Below are 8212 nucleotides of genomic sequence, written 5' to 3'. Positions count from 1 at the left end.
TTGAGTACAATGACTCAATGGGAAGGATCCCCCTAGCCTCATTGAGTGTAAGGATGGGAGAATCAAGTTTGTTTTTCATTCAACCTACGGTTGAACGAAAAAAAAAAAAACAATATTATCTATATATTCCTCCATAGGGTTGCAAATATTCACTTCAGGCACTAGATGGTGCTGTGCAAAATGCAAAGCTATATGGTATGATCTGCTGCAAGGAAAAACACCATAGGGATGTTGGGATCCTGAAAGTCATCTTCCTAGAGAGAAGCCAAGATTTAATTACTGACACCAAATTATTATGGTTATCAGGTTAAGGGGGGATTCATTTGAATATTAGAAGATACAAATATGTTATAGTAAATAATATTTTCACATATTTACAACATAATATATATTTAGAGGTACTGTCACCATTTAGAAGTGCTGACATTTGCTTTCTTATCACAAAAACAGAAATATTACACCTACTGATGGTGAGATAATTTTTTTCTTGAATGTGGCTCACTAATGTATAAGAATGCCTCCAAAACCTGGTCTGCCTCTTCCCCCCTCCTTTAGGTTTTTTCGACACTTTTTTTTTTGGGTGGGGGGGAGCAAGCACCTGGTTTTGACAGGTACCCACTCCCACAACTAGTTGGATCGCCACAGTGATCCGAGCAAAGTTTCTGCCACCTCATTCTTCCGCAGCCTTCTGTGATACCTCACAGGTCCCAAAAATCTGCGGGACCATTCATGAAGTGCAGCACGGCCAGCGCATGCACAGTGGGAAGCGAGCTGTCCTGGCTCCTGGACTCGAAGACGGTTAAAGAGCTGGCTCAGGTGAGGACTGCACTGGATCCCTGGTAAGTGCCTATTTATTAAAAGTCAGCAACTTAGTATTTGTAGCTGCTGACTTCATTTTGTCTCTCTATGGTGAAGAACTGCTTTAACCACTTGACTACTGGGCACTTAAACACCCTTAATAACCAGACCAATTTTCAGTTTTCGGTGCTCTCACATTTTGAATGCCAATTACTCAGTCATGCAACACTGTACCCATATGACATTTTTGGCCTTTTTTTTCACACAAATAGAGCGTTATTTTGGTGGTATTTAATCACCTCTGGGTTTTTTATTTTTTGTGCTATAAAAGAAAAAAGACCGAAAATTCTGTAAACAAAATGAAATTTTCTTTTGTTTCTGTTATAAAATTTAGCAGGTTAGTAATTTTTCTTCATAAATTTTGGCCAGAATTTATACTACTACATATCTTTGGTAAAAATAAGTACAAATCGGTCTGTATTATTTGGTCTGTGTGAAAGTTATAGAGTCCACAAGCTATGGTGCCAATATCTGAAAATTGATCACACCTGAAGTACTGATGGCCCATCTCATTTCTTGAGACCCTAACATGCCAGAAAAGTACAAATACCCCCCCTTTTTGGAAAGAAGACATTCCAAGGTATTTAGTAAGAGGCATGAAGAGTTTTTTTAAAGTTGTCATTTTTTCCAACAATTCTTTGCAAAATCAAGATTTTTTTTTTCCTTTTTTTTTTCCACAAAATTTGTCCTATTATCAAGTTATTTCTCACACACAGTATATGCATACCACAAATTACACCCCAAAACACATTCTGCTATTACTCCCGAGTATGGCAATACCACATGTGTGAGACTTTTACACAGCGTGGCCACATACAGATGCCCAACATGCAGGCAGCACCATCAGGCATTCTGGAGCACCCAGGCCAATTCTGACATTTCTCTCCTACATGTAAAAATCATAATTTATTTGCTAGAAATTGACATAGAACCCCAAAAGATTATATATGTTTTTTAGCAAAGACCCTAGAGAATACAATGGTGGTTGTTGCAACTTTTTATCTCGCACAGTATTTGTGCAGCAATTTTTCGAACATGTTTTTTTTGGAAAAAAAAAGTTTTGTGCTTTAAAAAAAAAAAAGTTAAGTTAGCCCAATATTTTTGCATAATGTGAGAGATGAAGTTACGCCGAGTAAATAGATACTTAACATGTCACCCTTCAAAATTGCACACGCTCATGGAATGGCGCCAAATGTCACTATTTAAAAATCCCCATAGGCAACGCTTTACATTTTTTTTACTGGTTACATATTTTGAGTTACAGAGGAGGTCAAGGGCAAAAATTATTGCTCTCACTCTAACGTCCGCAGTGATACCTCACATGTGTGGTTTGAACAACGTTTTCATATGTGGGCGGGACTTATGTATGCGTTCGCTTCTGCATGCGAGCACATGGGGACAGGGGCGCTTTAAATTATTTTTATTTTTTTCCATTTTACTTTATTTTAGTTTGACATTTTTTTCCCCAAAAATACATTTTTTGATCACATTTATTCCTATTACAAGGAATGTAAACATTTCTTGTAATAGGAATATGGCATGACAGGTCCTCTGTACAGTGAGATATGGGGTCAATAAGACCCCACATCTCACCTCTAGGCTGGGAAGACTGAAATTAATAAATAAATAAATGATTCTGGCTTTGACCTTATTGGCGAGTCAGTAGAAGCACTGGAGGGCGGCGTGAGGGGGGGACGTCCCCTCTCGCCTCCTGTAAGAACGATCAAGCAGTGGAACAGCCGCTATGATCATTCTTATGGTGTAAGGAATCGCTGTCTGAAAAAGCTGATATCTGAATGATGCCTGTAGCTTCACCCATCATTCAGATATCCCCGCACAAAGTCAAGGACGTCATATGATGGCCAGCGGGCAGGAAGTGGTTAAAATGCATTTTTTTTTAACACAAAGTTGTCCATTTATACAATATTTCTAACACATAGCATGTACATACCAAAAATGACACCCCAAAATAGATTCTCCTACTCCTGAGTACGGCGATACCACATGTGTGAGACTTCCACAGCCTAGCCACATACAGAGGCTGAGTACAGCCAAGCATGGCCGAGCATGGCTGGGTATCACTGAGTATGGCTGGGTATTGCAGGGTATCACTGAGTTTGGCTGGGTATTGCAGGGTATCACAGAGTATGGATGAGCATGGCCGAGTATGGCTGGGTATTGCAGAGTATCACCGATTATGGCTGGGTATTGCAGGGTATCACCAAGTATGGCTGGGTATTGCAGGGTATCACCGAGTATGGCTGGGTATTGCAGGGAATCACTGAGTATGGCTGGGTATTGCAGGGAATCACTGAGTATGGCTGGGTATTGCAGGGTATCACAGAGTATGGCTGGGTATTGCAGGGTATCACCGAGTATGGCTGGGTATTGCAGAGTATGGCTGGGTATTGCAGAGTATGGCTGGGTATTGCAAGGTATGGCTGTGTATTGCAGAAAATCACAGAGTATGGCTGGGTATCACCGAGTATGGCTGAGTATGGCAATTTATGGCAGAGTATTGGCAGGGTATTGCAGGGTATTGCAGGCTATTGCAGAGTATTGCTGGGTATTGCAGATTATTGCTAGGTATTGCAGAGTATTGGCAGGGCATTGCTGGGTATTGCAGAGTATTGGCAGGGCACCACAGAGTAATGGCAGAGTATTGGAAGGGCATTGCTGGGCATTGCGGAGTATTGGCAGGGCATTGCTGGGCATTGCAGAGTATTGGCAGGGCATTGCTGGATATTGCAGAGTATTGGCAGGGCATTGCAGAGTATTGGCAGGGAATTGAGGGGTTAATTGTCGGTGAGCAGCGCTGTGGGCACTACAGATCCAGCCCGCAGCGCTGCTGACACAGATCTCTCCCCTGCACTGTACCAATCGTCATTTGACGGAGCGATCACGTGGTAAACGGCTGCGATGAGCGGCTGTTTACCGTGATTCGTGATGCGCAGGGTCCTGTGGACCCAGCGGTCACAGATGCCCTTGAGTGCTTGCCCCAGGGGGGCGCACGACAGCGGAATTCTGGGAGGACGTCATATGACGGCCTCCCAGAGTTAAGCAACCGCCCTGTAGCCGTCATTCGGCTATGGGCCGGTTGTTAAGTGGTTAAGGGGTCACATAAGGACATAAGAATGGTTTTACCTAAACTGGCCTAATGCTAAAGAAATGTCATTATGAATTGACCAAATGCATTTTTTTAAATCTTTATTTGTCATTTCTTAACCACTTGCTTACTGGGCACTTAAACCCCCCTCAGTCCCAGACCAATTTTCAGCTTTCAGCGCTGATGCACTTTGAATGACAATTGCGCGGTTATACAACACTGTACCCAAATGAAATTTTTATCATTTTTTTCCCACAAATAGAGCTTTCTTTTGGTGGTATTTAATCACAGCTGGGAGTTTTATTTTTTGCTAAACAAATAAAAAAAGATGCAAAAAAAAAAATCATGTTTAATAGTTTGTTATAAAATTTTGCAAACAGGTCATTTTTCTCCTTTATTGAAGTGTGCTGATGAGGCGGCACTGATAGGCTGCACTGGTGGGCACTGATAGGCTGCATTGGTGGGCACTGATAGGCTGCACTGGTGGGCACTGATGGGCATAGTTAAGGCGGCACTAATAGGCACAGATAAGGCGGCACCAATGGGCACAGATAAGGCGGCACTGATGGGAAAAAGACGGGCACAGATAAGATGGCACGGATGGGTGGCACAGATGGGTGGCACGGATGGGTGGCACTAAGGGGCACTGATAGGTACCACTGATAGATGGGACTGATGGGCACTGATGGGCGGCACTGCTGGGCACGGATATGTGGCACTGGGGTGCAGCACCTTTGTTGAGGCAGACTGTGGGCACTGCTGGGTGGCACTGTGGGCACTGCTGGGTGGCACTGTGGGCACTGCTGGGTGGCACTATGGGCACTGCTGGGTGGCACTGACAGGGGGGGTCATTTTTTATTTAGGTAGGCAAAGCAGGGGGCAGGTGGGCACTGGCAGGGGGCAGGTGGGCACTGGCAGGGCTGGCCGTGATCGGGACTGATGTCCCGATCACGGCCGCGGTGATCGGCTTTTTTTTTCTCCTCGCGCTGTCAGCGCGAGGAGGAATAATAGCCGATTACCGGCTCCGTTCTATCACATGATCAGCTGTCATTGGCTGACAGCTGATCACGTGATAAGGGGTCGGGATCAACCCCTTGCACGGATCGGTGATCAGGCGAGTCTCGTAGACTCGCCAATCACAGGGCACGCCGCGCGCCCCTCAGGGGGCACGCAGGACGCTCGTGCACGGGACTACGTCAATAGACGTAGTCCCGGAAAAGGAGATCCGCGCTGTAGCCGTCATTCGGCTATAGCGCGGATCTCAAGTGGTTAATTAAATGTTACATACAGTTAGATTTTACCTGCACATATCGAAAAAAAAAACAATAATGTCAACTAGTGACAGATACTCTCGATGGAGAGATCTTGGGTCTATTAGACCCCAAATGTCTCCTCTTCCCTTAAAAGCATTTGATCACACCAAGATCGGTGTGATCACATGCTTTCCCTATTGCATCCAGGGAAACTGGAAGTTATGAATGCTCATCTCTTCCAGTTTCCTATACCAAAGAGGCGATCTGAGCCATTTTGGTCTCTGATTATCTCTATGGTCAGGCAGCAGAAGAGCCAGCTGGTTACTTGGGTCTCCTGGTGGGATGGGAGAGTTTGAGAAAGCTGCAGAAGTTGGCGCAGGGAGGTGTCCTCTCCTGCTTGTAAAAACAGTTCAGGAAAAACAGTTTGCTCTAAAAAGCAATATCAGGTTGATGCCTAAAGCTGTAGGCATCAACCCAGCAAAACCACGTAAGGTCCAGCAATGTACCTGTACGTCGCTGGAGCTAAAGTGGATATATTTTCAGTTACTGTATATCCGACCCTACGTGATCCTTTTGGCCATCCTGTTCAATACATTTGATTGAGTTAAGGTTTTTCATCAATCCTCACCGATTGATTGCGTTTTGGACTGGAATGTAGAGTATGGTGGGGTCACATAGGCAGTTTGTATTCACATACTGGGGTCAGTGCACACAAGAGCCATTTAGCCCTCCAAAATGTCTTTAGAATGTGGGAGGAGACCAGAGTACAAAGGGGAAATAAACTCATTAAGTAGTTTTTGCCATATTTATGATCATCTACTATATGAATAGTGTACCAATGTTTGGTATTGTTATACCAATAAGTTGGGCCTATAGTTTGAGCCAGTTTAGATGTAGAATAGTATAGAGTTCAGGTGGCAGATGGTTAATGTAAACGTAACAATACTTCACTTATCAACAAGGAAATCTGAGTTTCTTTGTTAGGCCAGGCCACTAGAGATCTTTGATTTACCTTATCAGAAATCTATAATGAGCTATATGGGCACTTGTTAATTATAAAATGTTGGATGGACAGTTTGAGTGACACCTGCCTTAATGCCAACCATAAGCATGTTGGAGGAGGAGACAAACACTCTTGACATCAGCAAGCAACTATAAAGACTTTACCACTTATTAGCAGATGAACTGTTTGTGCGAGTTCCATTTGCCTTGATGGTCAAGTACCTGCACATCTATGACTTGTTAACTGCAATAGTCCTGAGGATAAAATGGACTTATCTGCTGTCCATAACTGGATATTGGGAACTTTCATAAGCTTCTATGCTTCTGAACTCTTGAAAAGGAAAGTTTGGTGTTCATGTTGAATAGACATGTGCACAACAAAAACATTTGTTTTGTTTTGTTTCTTTACATTTCCTTTGCTTCGTAATGATTCCTAATTTCGTAAGACGTGAGTTTTCATATTCGGACTCGTTCGTATTTTCGTAAGTGTTTTATTTTCATTGATACGAAATGATTTGTAATTCCGTTAGTCTAATTTTCTTTGATTCGAAATTTGTCATTTTGTTAGATAATAATTTTTGTTTATTTGGTACACTACTCGTAATTAAGTAATTGTTACTTTTGTGAGATTGCCTTTTTCATTGATTCGTACTTTTGTAGGAAATAAAGAATAATAATCTTACGCTTGCTTTTCTAATAAGTCCTGTATTACTCCAGTCCACTCCCTCAGTCACGAGACCTGTCTCCTCCTCAATTGAATATAAAAAGATTCAGGAATGCAGTGTGACTCAGACACCAAAGGGATAACCTGATTGGCTAAAGATATTAAGTAAGATACATCACTCACTAATACACTGCCCATTTGAAAGAACGATTCGAAAACACAAAATTACGAACATGCAAATGAAAAATAAGAAATAAACATACATATTAAGATACACTTACACTGTCCATTCAAAAGAATGATTTGAGAACACAAACAAACAAAATTACGAACAGACAAAGAAACGACATTACAAACACATGAATGAAAATGTGAACATACGAAATTACAAACAGACAAAGCATTGAAAATATTAAATGCAAATAATTTTTCTTTCTTTTACTATTTTGGAGTTTCGTATTTTCGTAAGTTTGTCCATTCATGAGTTCGTATTTTCACATGTTCATTATTTTGCTTATTCGTAATTTTATAATTTTCGTATTTTGGTTCTTTCAGCTATTTAAATGTTTCAATTGATCCAAATGTACGAATACTAACAAATTTGTATGAAAATCTATTCATTACAAACCAAAACGCACATGTCTAATGTTGAAGTAGAATAATAACGTATTGAACCAGGCAGGACTTCAGTGATGTGGGTTTTCTTTATTTGACTCGTAGGAGCAGACAAGTTACAACAAAAGAACTGATATTTGCCCATTTGTTCTGACCTCTATGGCCCGTGTAATAGGGCAGCATGCATAGAGTTCAGCCTTATGAACTCCTATCTGACTTGTCTGTCTAACAATTGTAAAACTTGCATTTATATACATTTTACAAGCTTTATCTTAGCCATCTCTCCTAGATATGATTGGTTGCTAAGATCTACGTAAATGTAACTAACCATAAATCTGACACCTATTCTACAACCAGACAAACTTATTCTTTCCCAGAATTCCTATATGTTCATTAAAGTGATTTATAACTGGTTTTACCCAATTAAAAACACCTGTGTAGAGACAGTATGGCACCCAGCTGTGTTAAATCAAACCCTCCTCATCCTGATGTGTGTACCTTTCCTCCAATGAGATTTCTCACAGTGTCTAGCAATGATCTCCTCCTACAGATGAATGAGGAAGTGACAATCTAACAGGACGTGCATGTAAGACTTGTATAGGGAGATTTGTTTCATCTCTGTGTATCATTTGAGACTGTTCACTTCACTGGGTATATGTGGGGGTTTACATCCACTTTATAGTGATCCTTGCTATTTCTTATGCTTTAAAATGA

This window comes from Lithobates pipiens, unplaced genomic scaffold (assembly GCF_037356315.1).
Source record: "Lithobates pipiens isolate NorthernLeopardFrog02 unplaced genomic scaffold, aLitPip1_a1.2 Scaffold_18, whole genome shotgun sequence".
NCBI lineage: Eukaryota > Metazoa > Chordata > Amphibia > Anura > Ranidae > Lithobates > Lithobates pipiens.
This window is presented reverse-complemented; position numbering follows the sequence as displayed.